Source organism: Mustela nivalis, assembly GCF_964662115.1.
Source record: "Mustela nivalis genome assembly, chromosome: 14".
NCBI lineage: Eukaryota > Metazoa > Chordata > Mammalia > Carnivora > Mustelidae > Mustela > Mustela nivalis.
Window position 1 is genome coordinate 64,698,194 of NC_139033.1, and position 15,189 is coordinate 64,713,382.

General features: G+C 44.2%; 1 protein-coding gene across 7 annotated transcripts in view; it reads left to right on the top strand.

Moving 5' to 3' along the window:
- ZNF521 (zinc finger protein 521) overlaps window positions 1-15,189 on the top strand; it is a 278,317-nt gene that overhangs the window by 259,275 nt on the left and 3,853 nt on the right. The gene's annotated exons all lie outside the window — the stretch shown is intronic.

The following is a 15,189-nucleotide window of genomic DNA, read 5'->3' on the forward strand; positions in this document are numbered from 1 at the left end:
TCCCTCCTCCAACAGCCCTGTTGTTAGCGATCTGCCATTACATTATTTTTTTGTCTGGCCGAGAGTTGACGACAGATGGCCATCTCCGAGCTGCCATCAGTGCGACTTTATGGAGCGTCCAGCTAGGGTGTACTGAAGAGCACTGTGGCCAGTTCCACAGCCCCCTCCCTCCCCACCCCCTGGAAATGTTCATCACCTCTGCCACATTCTGCTTTGGCTGCGCTCTAGCTGGCCCCACCACCTTCTATGTCGCCAAGACAGCCTGCTGCCACAGCGCCAGAAGATCTGTTTCCTTTAGGGAGCGAGAAACTGTGGGCCTGATTGGCCTGAAAAGGCAGAGCTCGGTCTCCCCCACGTTTGTACCCAGATCCTTTGGAGAGGTCTGGAAATCCTGATTTTCTAGAACATTCTGCAGTCCAGAGAGGCACGTTCCGTTCCCACATATGTTCCTATTTTAGACGTGTGCTCCACACATGGATCTGCTTCCTCACATTAGCAGAGACAAAATGCCAAGAATAGACCCTTTGTGTTTACCAACTTTTACCCGACTATTGGAAAACACCACCTCCATATCCAACTGTTGTGACAATTAGAGAAAGAGAGATGGTAATCATGGACTTCAACTATAAATCCCCCGAAAGGAGCAAAGAATTCGTTCCAGCGCCTTCTGATCCACCGATGTGGCGATCCGTGGGACAGCCTGCGCAATGAGCTGTTGCTGTGCATTTGGAGAAAGATTGATAGGCTGCTCTTGATCGAGTTTGCTAAGGCAAGGCAGCTTCCGAGCCACGCGTGTATTTTAAGAGGAATTCACATTTGTATCCTTTATTGTTATATTTGCAGCGAATCTACAGCTCAGAACGGGCTCTGCCCTGCAGCTATGAAAGAGTGAGTTCCCCTTATTGGAGAGCGAGCCATGTTCTGTAAAAGCCCGAGATGTGGCGGGCGAGATGAATAGTGCTTAAAAGCACTGCTCGCTCACAGTGCTGTCATTTAGAACAGCAACTCCGAGGCTTTAAGCGGGAGTGAAAGGCAGGGTAAACGAGTCCTTGAAAAGCGGTGAAATTTTAAACTGCCTAAAATAACAGGCCTCCTTCATTGATAACTTCATTGAATGAGCGAGTGGGAGAACGGAACCGACGGGGCAGGAGCTGCCTTCACGTAGGAGGAGGAGGGAAGTGTGCAAAGGCAGGCTCGTCCCGCTACTCAGCGTGGCCGGGAGGCGGGCATCTGTCTTCCACCGCCCCTCCTGCTTTGATTCGATCCCCCAGCTGACCGAAGACCACCTCTCGCTGGAAACCCCAATCACCCGTAAAAAGGTTTCCTTTTTGACATTGCCAAAACTTAATTTTATAATTACCTGACTTCCACCGCTGGGCGCATCTGCTAAGTTTGTGTGCCTTCTAGACACATAAAAGGCTACGGGGATACCATAAAATATCAGCAGTGTGCTTCGCTGTGCTTTGAGTTTCTAAGGGTGAAAGGTGATTGGGCAGGAAAATAGAACAGTCTGTTTGCTGTGAGCCAGGCGCTAAGACCTCACTCCCATACTCAGTTATAATTCATGATGGGACTGGTGGGCAGCCCTCATCCCTCCGTGGAGTTAATGCGTCTCCACTGAAGCCTGCTGAGAGCACCCTGCATCCCCGCCCACCATCTGTGCCTTCGCTTGCGCGCTTTCCCTCTCCCTTTCTCGCTCTTTCCTGAGATCTCTTGGTATTAATATCATCGGGGCACTACTGCTTCGTAAAGGTGGCTCTCTGAAACGGGACTGTCAGTTAACCAGGAGAAGAGCTGGACGGAACACATTATAGTGTTGCTTAATGTCTCGTTTAGAAAATGTCCATCGGAAAACGGACAGGGAGGCAGCGATTGCCTTAAACCAAAGGCAGGCTCTGAGAGCCGGGGGTGTGCTGCCAATGACCAATTAGGAAGAGGTACCCATGGTTGGAGCGTGGTGGGGGGCCAGGAATGCGAGACAAGGTAGATGTTGTGAATCGAGTTATGCCTGTTCCAAACCTGAGTTCAGAGTCCAGAGTCGAATCCGAGAAGGGTCTGTACCCTCTGTCCCAGTGGCTCTGGTCCCCGCACAGTGCCCCATCTGTGACGTCATGCCGCCCATCCTGAGGACCAGAGCTAATTGCTCCAGGGCTCTGCAAGCCCCAGCTCAAAATGATCAAACCTGGGGCTTCGTAGAACCCCACCTGCAGCGGCCGTGGTGACTTGTGTGGTGCGGGCCACTTTCTGCAGCGGAGTGGGCAGAGACGCCAGACTCCCAAGCCGGCTGCAGCCCGGAGCCCCAGAGCAAGGAGAGAGATTTGTCCCCTGCCTGTCCCCTACCCTCTAGGGCCCTTCCCGCAGGGAGCCCCAAGGGTGTGGGGACCCGAGAGCACACGTGTTCACACAAACGCTGAAACCGCGCCTCTCTGTCCACAGCAGACCCAAGATTAATTTGTAATGTTTCACAATCTGTGCTCTTAACACAGTCCGTCGTGAGAACTTCTTTTTAAGAGATAAATCAAATTCCGTCCTGAAATACCAGTGTATGAATTTAACAGATGTGATGCCATAGGGGACCTACTGTGTTATAAACTGCAGAAATGGCCTTTTTATGCTTCAGACTTGGGCTTATTCCAAAGAGGCTTCAGAACCACAGCGACGGGGTGAGAGGTCACGCATCAAGACAGTAGCACCCACACGTGACGCAGCCTTGTGTGTAATTGGTTCAGAATCTCATCCCGACGTCCGGTGGTATCGCGTCGCCTCGCTCACCCTCCGAAGGGGAAGTAGGGCAAGAACAGCTGTCCTCACTGTCCAGGTTTTCCTGGGTGAAAGATCACTTTGAGATGACACAGCTGAGTAGTCAGCCTGAAATCCTGGTTGGTATTTTATTAATTTTGCACCAAGATAAATCCTGAAATTCTGACAAACTCCATGACAGGTGAAATTCCTTCTTGCAGAATCTGCTCAGCAAGAGGCTGCTCATTTCATTCTGTTCCGAGGCAGGCAACAGGAGGGCAGCTTTATAATCAGCCCTCAAAGGACCCCCAGCCGCCCCAGAGTCTCGGGCTGATTGAATAACTCCTGGGCCTCTTCCCCTAGGCCTCCATCAGCGGGGGTCCTGTGGAAAGCAATCTCCCGCAGACTGGCACTGAAGTGAGCTTTAAACCACCATTTTCTGCTCTCCAGAGGAGCCTGGAGTACTAAAAGATAGATGGGCTGCAGATATTTTATGAGAAACTGTCAGAAGAAGAGCAGAGTAAATGTTTTTTTTCTTCTTCTTCTTTGAGTCACACACTACATCACTGTTGAATTTCTCCCGGAATCTTTTACATTTAAAGTAAGAAATTAATTGGTTGCTAACCTTTCCTCCCTCCCCTTCTTCGTTGTCTTCCTCCCCCCCCCTTTTTTTTTCTTAAATATTCACACAGAGGCCCTTTGCTTAACCACAGTTGCAGAAAATCAGTACCATTTGCAATGAAATATTTATAATGACAGAATGAAAAATTGGATTCATTTTCTGGACTGTAGCCGAGCAGCTTGCAACTTTGCGTAGCATTGTTTAGCATCTCTGATTCCTCCCTTTCGTTGGAGTCTTTTCCGAAAACAGGCCACATGTCCGCTTGCCTGTGCTTTTGGAGGGACGCCTACCAAAGCACAGAACCCACTGCGAGTCTTAGAAAAAAATCAGGGGAAGAAAGAGCGTATGTTTGTGCTGCGGGTGGGGGCCGGGGGGGGGGTGGTCCATGGAAAGATAGTGAGGATGGGGAGCTGGTCAAAAGGAGGAAAAGGGCCAGGCCTGCAAGGAGGAGCGGGGCGAAGTTTCTAAGGAATACGGCAGACAGTCTGGTCTAGCGGAGCACAAACAGCAATCAGCATGCCACCGTATCTGGGGGCAGATTTATAAGGGGAAGTGCGAAGACGGAACTGAGGTGTGTAAATACACACGGAATATGAGAGCTCACCTTCTTTTTTTCCCTTTAGTGTTGGCTGCATAGGCTTTCTGTTTCACGTGACCTCAGAGCTGCTTGCTTTCTAACCAGGGTTGATTATTGCCTTTTTTTTTTTTTTTTTAAGAGATAAAAGACCAAAGGATTCTGCTAGAAGAGTCCAGCGCTGTGTCTCAGACAAGTTCTGCCTCACAAGTGCAAAGCCACAACAATACATTCGTTCCGATGACGGGACTAGATTGGATTTGTAGCAAGATGCGTATGGAGTCAATTTCAGTCTCCCAAATAAGTTTGTGGCTTACCGTGCCACAGACAGGCTGGGAGAGAGGGTCCGTGTCTCCACCCCTCCCTCTGTTGTACGAGTCTACGGAGGGATGGCTCCCCTGCTAAAGGGGCCTTCTCAGACTGCCATGCCAGCCCTCTGTGGTGACCTTTCATCCATCCCCTTTTGAAGCCCGGGGTTTAATTAGTTAGCATTGCTTATTTTGCTGGTTTTCCAAACATAGAAACAGTCCTAGTAGACATAAGCATGTATAAAAACAGTCAAACTGGCATCTTCAGGTTTCATTCACTCAAATTTGCATCATGCATTGCCAACTCCACAAGATCAATAATCCATATTTTATTGCACAATAAAGGCTGCCTGTAATTGAATTAGCTCATTCATTCCATCTGATTAGCTCTGTTTTATTCACGGAGAAGTAAAATCATAGAAACTTACCTTTACTGCTCTATGGCATTATGTGAAAGTAAAAGAGCCCTCAGCATTATAAAAACATATTTACAAAGATAGAATTAATTCCAGTATTTGTTTATCCTTGGAATAATACGAATCACATCACACTGCCTTTCCGTTGTTGTTGTTCTAGATGATAACTTTCACGCTCCCATCTCTCCTGTCCGTCTGTCCTCTCCTGGCCTGAGTGTCCTAGAGCAGGTCTCCCCTCTGAGCGGCAGCGGACCCTGTAGCACAGCTCCGTGTTGAGCTGGGCTCAATGTCTTCTGTTAGACCTTCTGTTGGCTGTAGATTCACCTTAAGCAATTTCACCCTAAGGTCATTGCCTCTTCTCCAGCCACGGATGACCATTTTCAAGAGTTTGGGATGCTTACCCTTACTCCCTCTGAAGCAGAATCTCTGCCCAAATTTGGACGTGGGTATTGAGAAACCCTGAACAGGAAAGGGCTCCTTCATGACTGGAATCTTTCCAGATCGCGGTGCATAGTACAACTCATATGTGACACACACTTTCTCAGAGGCTTGGAGTTCTTCAGAAGGCTTCCAGATTTGTCTTTGCATTGTATCCCCAAAAAGAGATTTGGAGAAACATGTTGACAGCACGAAATGATGTGTGTTCTGACACAAACTGCATTGTCGCTTGGAAATCTAGCCTGCAGTTATTTTACTGTAGCATTTCTTGGATTCAAGGGAGAAAAAGGATCTTCCTTAACAGTGTGTTTTAGGATGTGAAGCTCACTTTTCTCCAGTGCTGTGCATGGATCGACCAGGTGGTTTCCACTTAGCCCTTACTCTTGCTTTCTTTCTTGAAGACCCAAGTGAAAGGGGGCAATTTTTTTTTTTACATGAGTTTTTCAAAATAGAAGAGTCTGAAATCTATATCCCAATAAATGGAAACTGTCATAGTGTGTATTCAGAGTCAATCTCTCTGCAGACCAGGAAAAGAATGCTGAACAGTATTCACTTAGGTACTGCCAGACGTTTTTTCTGCACGGCACGTGGCTTGCCGGACCCCTCTGAATGATTTTCCAGTGTGATTAAGCAGACCGCTAAGCAGCAACAGGCCTCCCGAGTGAAGTAAAGAGAAGTCCTTGGTGAAGGAAAGTTGCATGTCAGACCGGGTCATCGGGAAGAGAATTGCCCCAATGCAGGCTTCATTTGAATATCCGAGTTAACAACTCTCGGGGAATATTTCTCTTCCTCTTGTCCAGCTCCTTCTGTGTTGTGGCTGGTTTGCATTTGTGTTTGAAGTGCCAGGCGGTTTAATGAAGTTATTCTTTTATAAATTTTGCAACACTGAAGCAAGCATGAGGGCTTTAAATTAGAATAAGTGCCACTTCTGTATGGCAGGTTCCTTTGAGGACTGATTAGAATGAGGCCTCCCGTTGCCAGGCCCTTTCTGCATGGCAGTGTGGCTGTGTGTTCTTGTTTACGCCTCACCTTTGAATTTGCATGAGTGTGCACCATGCCTGCTGCCTAGCCCTCTGTTAGCAAGAAAGCTGCCTTTCTTCCAGGATCATGTTAAATACTTCACTTTAAAGAGTTATTTTTTTAATTATATTGCTTTATTGTAATGAATGAAAATTAACTTGGAGTAGCAAATTATATAAGGATGTGAGGGTTATAGATTACTCTCACCATAGTTACAGCACATCTTTGTGCGGGGCTGTCTTTCTAGGAGCTCTGTGGACCACGAGAGGTGAGGGAACTGTCCCACAGAGACCTGGAAAGCAGTGTCAGGAGAAGGTGCCCGGGAAGTGGGAGGAGAATGGGAGTTTAACGTGGGAGTTTCTGAATGAAAAAGAGGCTCTTCTTGGCTGGGTGGAAAGAGAGGGGCAGCACTGCCATTGTGAGATCCTGAGGTAAGAGTGGATGAGGGACAAGAGAAAACACAGATCTACCCCCAAAGCCCTGACAAGGTTCAGTGTAGGATAAGAGGTGCCTGCAGCATTCCTGGTCTCCTCTCTAGGTGCCTCTGTGAACTGGCTAACCACCAGGGGTGATTGCGGGGAGTAGGGGGGTGGGGGATGATTAAAGGGAGGGGACTGGATCCTTTCTATAGTACACAAAAAAATGCAGGGGAAAGAGGAAAGGAAGAAGCAAGCAAGAAAACAAGCACCCACCTTGAGTATGAAATTACTCCTCCTTTCTCCAAACCAGAATTGTGTATTTTTCTTTTTAAGTGAGAGACACCCGAATAGAGTTGGGTTTGTGAAATATTTGCTCGTTAAAAGGACTTCGTTTAGAACTTAAAACAAGGGCAATTGGGGGCAATGAGGGACCAAAAGATCACAGGCCAATGGCAGGAATTTGACCTGCAGAACGCGCACACGTATGTAACTTTACCCCCTCTGCAACAGCACAAACTTGTGCCAACGTCCAGCTCGGGCGTGGATGTGCACATGTGCACGCATGCGCGCACAGACTTGTCCTTACACAGTTTAATTACGTAAATGATGCCTGTCAATCATCGTCATTTCACAGTTTCATCCTTTTTATTCATATCCACGGAAGCAAATGCCCTGGTAGACTAACATTTGGTTGCTTATGACGGGGAAAGACTTTTTTTCTGTTAGTTTTAATGATTTATAACATCTTTGACTTACTATTAATACGAGGTTACCTCCTAGAGAGTGTGGCGGTGTTTTTAATAAAGGAAGTGATACACTACAAGGAAGTGGCATCTCTTGTGCTTTTTCTTAGTTCAATAAACTATTTTTCATAATTATTGGAATTTGGTTGAAGGGAATCCTTGTCCATATGGAGTGGAAAAAGCAGAAAGAGTCCTTGCTCCCTCCTTCTCCCTACAAAGGTTACCCTTTGAATATAAATTACAAGCCTTGTGCCTCTCTCATTCTAATCAGATGACCTTTTGAATCTAGTGGACCAGAGTTTAAATCCTAAGCCTGCCAGTCAGTTTTTAAATCAATGCCCCATTCCAGCAGCTTTCAGGTACATAACTTTAAATTGCGCTGGATTTCAAACACAGAAGTAAAATAAGTAATGCGGGTGGAATATTGCAGCTGACAGCAAAACAGCCCAACTTGACTGCAAGATCGTGGGCCAAGTAATGTCACCATGGGTAATCTCAGTAACTGAGTCCTTTAAAAATAAAACCTTTCGGGATTCAAAATCTAAGAGAAAAGGGAGGAGCGGGAAACTTGTAATGTTGGCAAGAGGACATTTCTGAGCAATTATCAATTTAAGCTCCCATTATTTGCTGCTAATTACTACACGAGGCTGTTAAATATTTAGCAGAAGTTTGTTTAATTGCGTTTGACTGCGAAGGGGATGCCTGACTCTGGCTTGAGCGGCAAGAGTCAGTTGTGTGCCTCAAGAGCCAGGCGGAGAGGAAATTTGTATTCGCCCAAGATGAACACATTACAGTGTCAGACAAGCCTTTTTTTCTTCCTTCCACAGATTTATTTATCTTTAAGGTATCTAAAATTAGAGCACGAAGAAGGGGCACTGTTCGCGGATGTAAAATTGGAAGGAGGTCATTCTTAACCTTGTTTACAGATGTTCTAGTTTAGAAAGCGCCAGTGTGATAAATTAAACATTGCAGGGGGAAAAATTAAAGCTTAGCAACAACTGGCACATGGGCACATCTGTCCGTGAAGCACTGACTTAATCCCTGAATATCTTATTAGACTGTATTGCCTATCAAAGCCTTCTGTCCCATAATACGTTGGGATCCTGCACTTCTACAATCTGAACAGCATCTTTTGGCTCCAGTCTTTCGTTCACTTTTGCTGGCTTTGTATAGTTCAATTTAAATTTTCTTTCGGCTCCTTGCATGTAAGCAAATAGTTCATGGTTTCCTTTTAAAAATAGACCTTAGATTTTTAATAGATTTTTCAGTGGCCATTGTGCTATATTTTAGCCTGTACTTCCAATTTCGGACTTTTTTTTTTTTCTTAACTTCGTAAGTATTGCGTACTATTGTCAGTTCCAAAATGGGAAATGTTTAAGTCTGGCTGGTATACGAAACAGATAAGGGTCAGCTAGCAACTGAAATTTTACTATCATTTTTAAAGCTCTCAAAAAATGGAATTATGACCATGCTAATATTCCCCACATTTGACCCATCAGCAGTAGAGTCCCTTTGAAACTGGTGGACCAGAGTGGCTTGTTTTATTTGTCTTTGATGTTTAATTATCAAAATTCTAGAAATTGTTCTACATTAGCAATTTGGACATGGCATTATTTTTAAAATCAGTCTTTGCTTAGGCTTCTGGAGATGTATTAGACCAAGACTAAGTGAATTAAGTGACTATTCTTGCAACATTGGTAACCACCATAGGCTCTGCCCTCTTGGTTTGCCATTGTGAGAAAGAATACCTGTAATGAAAATAGGGTCTTCTTCAAGTGGGACCCCACTCCCTGCCCGGCCGGCCTGAATGGTCTCTAGCTGCACAGATGACTTCCTGTCCCAGACAGTCTATGCCTATGGATTCTCAGCCTGATTCATACTTACTCTCCCTCTGCAGCCCCTCATTCCTCCTCCTCCTCAACTCTAGCACCAGGCAAGTATGACTCCTCTCTCATAAAAGGTCCAAGGTGTACTTTCTTTATGGCCCATAACACCCTGTCCACCCATGTTGGTGAGTATCCGCCATCTCTGCTGCTGGTCCGACCCAGGGATTAGAACACGTCAACCACTGTCACTCAGCAATTGCTTCATGCCCAAAGCCAGTGGAGCCACTGGAGGAGATATAAGACCTTGAAAGTTGGCTTACACTCTCTGGGTCTTAATTTCCTCATCTATAAAATGAGATAATGGAACAGATGCTGCTAGGACCCTCCCAGCTCTGAAAACATGTCTTTGGTTCTCTGATGCATTCATTACTTACAGGTAGAATCGACTCCTGCTATTAAATCTAAACCAGCAAATTAAGGATGATGTCTGTGCAGTTTGTTCAAAATAGATAGTTCAACTATCCACACCTTAAAACTTAATTTCCAGGGTTCATTATTTATCCCTTGTTAGATTGCAAATATTCCTAAACCAGGACGTTGATTAATTGCCATGAAAATGGACTGCCTTTATTCACTGATGGTACATGGGTGGTCAGTTGTGAAAGAGTAGACGTTTTCTGGAGACATTCAATTGTTCATACATGCAATACCATTTATTAGATATGTAAAAGGACATTATATATCCTTTCCCCGATTTCTCTGCAATCACCCATTCTCATCCATTAACTGTATTTTATTTTATTTTATTTTTATTTTTTAAAGACTTTATTTACTTATTAATTTATTTGACACAGAGAGATACAGCGAGAGGGAACACCAGCAGAGGGAGCAGGAGAGGGAGAAGCGGGCTTCCTGCTGAGCAGGGAGCCTGATGACGGGCTGGATCCCAGGATGCTGGGATCATGACCTGAGCCAGACATAGATGCTTAACGACTGAGCCACCCAGGTGACCCCCCCGCCTTTTTTTTTTTTTTTAAGATTCACCCATTAACTATATTTTTAGATGCCATATGATATAGTTCAATGCAGTATATATGTCCCTTTTGCTATCTATTTTGTTTGCTTGCTTTTTAAATTTGGTGGAGAAGATACCTCTTGGACTAAAGACTAAGCATACACAAGAATGGCACAACAGGTTCGATGGGTTTTCCAAAACACTGTAAAGCAGTGGTCCTCATTGGGGGAGATTTTTTTTCCCCCACTAAGGAATATGTGGCAATGTCTAGAGACATTAGTGGTTGCCACAGCTGGCCCGTTTTTGATAGAGGCCAGAGATGCTGCTGAATATCCAACAGGGCAGGGAATACCTCCACCCCCAGCAAAGAATTGTCCAGCCCAATATGTCAATAGTGGCAGGGTAGGCTGTTGAAAGGCAAGTCCCACTGGCCTTCTAGAATCTATTTAATTTGTAGGCTTCTCTCTAGAACGAAGCAACCAAGTGACACAGTGTGTATAATGACTAAGAAATGGTTTACTGGATTGTCTTTTGGGTTACTTTGGATGAGATAGAACTTCATGCTGCAAATATATGTTTAAGACTTCTGAACATAAAGTCATGAACATGCCAATGTCCGTGTATTTCAAGGTTATCTCAGACCATCCTTTGCTAGGCCTATTTTGCGTGAATGTCTAAAGAACAACAACAATAATAGAAATGTTCCTCCCTGAAGTTTACTGAGATGTGAAATTGTTTCCTATGGGAAATGTGATGGAAATTTCATTGCCAGAACCATTGAAAATTAGCCTAGAGTATAAACTTTATAAAACAACTCTGTTCCAGCAAGGGGACAAATGAGATAACCTAATGGTCCTTTCCTATCATTAGTATCTTGTATTTTTCTGGTCACTTTTGATGACAGTTTCACCTTTTGCTTTAATTCATCTTGGTGTTGTCTGGAAAATGCTTTGAGACGTCAGGCCAAGCCCATGTGAAGTATTAAATGTCAGAAGAAAAAGCATCAGAGTCTCTGTAAGTTCATGGCGATAGTATTACCATATGAAAAAAATAAAAAGGGAAGTTCTGTCAGTGCAAACATGATAAATGCAACATTCATGGCATTAGAGGGAGAGGCAAAAGCATATTATGACAGTTTCTGAAATGCCACTGATTATGTCAAAACAAAAGAATAGAACCCCATTTTAGTAAATTCTACCAAAGTAAAAATTATGAGTCAACTTCTCTGGCTATGAAAATGGCCATGAATATGTTTTTTAGAGTCCCAAAGCACTTTGGGAACTATTACATTACTATCTTTTAAAGAATATTCATTGAAATAGGTCTTACAAAAATGCACATACCCACATACATGTTCCTGCTGGTCACCAGATAAGGTCCACAAAAACACAAGTCCCCCGAAGTTCTCCAGCTAAGAAGTATACGGATTGTGGACAGGGAAACTTTGGGTGGCAAAATGGTATCTGATTGGTACTTTTGGACGATTTGGGTCTTCAGTGCCATTTTTAGAACATTACTGATGGTGCTTTGAGAGCTATAGGAATTCACATTTAATTAATTTAAGACTCAGAGTACTTTTGTAGTTGTGGGGACTTTGCAAATGTTCATTTATTACATTCACATCCCGTTAACCTTATTAAGGGGCCTAAAGGCCGCCCCTCGCCATACTATTTCTCTAGAGTGTGGGGGAAATAACCCCGTATCCTGTCATCATTAGCTATGTACACTTTTAAAACTGTCTCACTAGCAAAAGAAGTTGGGGGTGAAAAAGAGAGAGGGTGGAAATGTAAAAATCTTGATTAGAAAGTATAATTTAATAGAACATGTATTGAACCAAATGTATTGATTAATGTAGAAGATATAGTACTTGTATTGATTCAAACCAGAGATTTAGTACTAAAAGCTCTGAGCCAAAAAGCTGTTGCAGATTGCTACAAAAGTCAGTTTAATGCTGTCCTTGAGAATGCCTTCACAAAGAAATTCTTCTAATGTTTGAGGACTAGGTGGAATGCGGTATATGTCAGTTTGATCCCGGAGGGTTTTATTTTGTACTCTAATAGCTGTTACGAGCCTACATTATATCCAAGGAGTAATTTTCCTTAGGGGTGCCCGGCTCGCTTTGTGTCAATATTCTAGCATTTTAAGTCACGTACAGTATATGCTTCTGGGAACAGGGAAGGAGCCAGCCAGACTCATAATGGTCTGCATTCATTAATAAAGGCAGAAGCTTCTGTCCCTCCATTGCCCACTACAGGGATGCCTCTTTGGCCTTCAGGGACCCGTACAGACACATTTAAAGAAAGCTTTATTTTGAGTGGGCAGGAGATGAAATGTAGGACTTGGAGGCATTTCCTAAGTCAGCTAGATGCCCGAGCTCAGGGGTGACCTTAATGGGTCAAAGAAGAATGCAGGTCAAAAGACTTATTATCCAGCCTGTTGGAAACCAATTGCTTTTGTTTAAAAAAAAAAATAAAATAAAATAAAAAATAAAGCGGTAAGGGCTTAAAGGTGGACGGTAATAGTGGGATTCTGCGTGCAGCTTGTAACTGCCGGACTCTGTGTGTACTGGCATATGCCTCTGGAAAAATCCAAGCCTACAGATTATCCATAGTGTTTACAGATAAAGGTCCAACCCTCGTGATAAAAGGAAGGGTAATATAATTAGTTAATCAGTGATGATTGATTACGGATGTTTGCTTTCTTCAACTAAAGAAAAAACAACATGCTGCCAGGCGCTGTCACCATCTGTTGAAAGAAACAGCCACATTTAATCTTTATATTTCTTTTATTTCTTCCCGCCTTGCATTGTTACAGAGCCGCAATTGCCCTACTATTTCATCTGGTTGGAAAACATCTCATTTAAATTGAATACAACTGCAGTTTAAATTCGGGGTTCTAATGGCATGGTGAATTAGTGGAAAGCTTGTTATTTTTTTTTTTCTTCTTTTCATTCCTTTTTAAAATAGCATGCTGGCTCTTTTTCTTAGTTTTAAAAGCTTGTCAGAATTTGTTCGAGACAAAGGGCTCTATAAATAGACAAGTCATGGTAAAAATGATTAACATCTTTGAATCAACAGATCACACAAAACTTCCATTCAAACGCAGTTTTTATTTTTATTACCATTGCTACTTAACATTTTGCTGATGCCAACAGAGAGTTACAAAGCACAGGCGAGACGAGGTCTCTGCCAAAATATTGGACAAACGAGGGCGATCTGTGGGCACAACTTTTGGGGGCGGGGACTTCATTTTTCCTCCCTGGGAAGGTAGATTCCCCCTGGCTTTCCTCCAAAGGTTCACTCCATCATTGTTATTGGTGCAAATATTCCAATTCACATCAAGATCACAGGAAAAACAGGATAACTTGGCCAAGGTGAGCAGTTTCGGGAGATTGCGGGGGTTTTATTTTTGTTCAAAAATATTTTGCTTGGATTGCATTTTAAATAGGATTAAACCGTTTGACCAATAAATGTGGTCAGCTCTCAGAAAGAAGGAGGCTGAATTAATCATTTGTTAGAGTGCCAAGCCCAAAATGAGAATTCCAGTCTTGTAAAATGAAAGGCATGTCGTATTTTAAAAGAAATACATAGTGCTAGAAGGGAATTTTGAAAGTCCTTGTCTGTTTTTTAGCTTTCTAAGTTTAATTTCACATTTATAGGGGGAAAAAAAAGAAAAAGAACACACTCCTCCCCAATGGAGCCCTTTTCAGTAAGGAGAGTGTTGTGGGGTGTTTGTGGTTTTTGGGTTTTTTGTTGTTGTTGTTGTTGTTTGTTTGGTTGGTTTTTTGGTGTTTTGTTTTGTTTTGTTCTTTCGGTTTTTTGTTTTTTGTTTTTTTTTTGAAACCTGGCTATTAAGGTATCCTACGTAGATGGATCTCCTTTTAAGCTTTAAGGTGTGCTGTGGATTTGGGTTTGTGTGTGTGTGTGTATGTGTGTGTGTGTGTTTATGTTTCGTTCTTTTTTCCTTTTTTCTTTTTCTTTTTTTTTTTTTTTTTTTTTTTTTAGCATAGGCCCCCCTCGTGTAAAACAACTGCTCATAACTGGGATTAATGGTTTGCAATTTTCAGTTACTTAGACATGGGGTCTCCAAGAGATGGCTTTTTGCAGAGTAGAATATGGCTCTCTGTGGGATTTCAGAAGTTTTCTTCTCTTCCCACTTCCGTTTCTGTCGTCGCCCCCTCACACGCCCCCGTGGACTCGCGCGGATGTTCTCCTCGATGATGTAAAACACTTTCCCTCCCCTGGAACAGATCTTTTTCCTCAGAAGCTGTCACTGCCTTCAAGTGCTTTGGGGACTGTGAATCGCCGCGTGAGAGTGGCGAGAGGACCCACTGCTCTGTGCTGGTGTCGGGGTTTCCCCTGGACGTGAAGCGCCGGAACGCTCAGGCCGAGAAGGCTGCCCGCTGCCGGCCCGGCGGCCTCTTCCCCGCGCTGGGCGTCCGCGTCTGTACTGCGGCGACGGGGGACCGGCTCCTGTCAGGGAAAGAGCCCGAACAAGCGGGAACCATGCTCGTGGCCTACCCTCGCTTTGTGCTCAGCGCGTCTCTCCTCTCCTCTTCGTCTTTCCCTCTTGCTCCTTTTTCTCTGGTTCTGAAGAAATCATGTCTAGGAGTTTAAAAAAAAAAAAAAAAAAAAACCACAGAGGGCTCCCGTGACGCAACTTCCGGTTTCTCTTACCAGAGGATCCTCTGTGAAGTCTAGAATCTCTCCCGTGACGCAACTTCCGGTTTCTCTTACCAGAGGATCCTCTGTGAAGTCTAGAATCTCTCTCAGTCTGCTCTCTCCAACCCCCGAATGCCAACCCAACCTGTGCTGTCGAGACACCCATTCCTTCTTCCTTCAGAAAATGAAATTGGGCCGTTTCTCTTTTCAGGGACTCATAATAAAACCTGGGGGAGGGGAACAGACATAGCCCAGGGACCCCCCAAATGGGGTGAGGAAAGCCTTTGAGGACTGGTTTTCTTTTGTTTTCAAGGCACATATGCCCATTACCTGAGACCACCTAGCTGGATGCCCTTTTCCCATCTTGACAGTCACTACCAGGGGTGGACACCAAGACTGGCTGGGGTC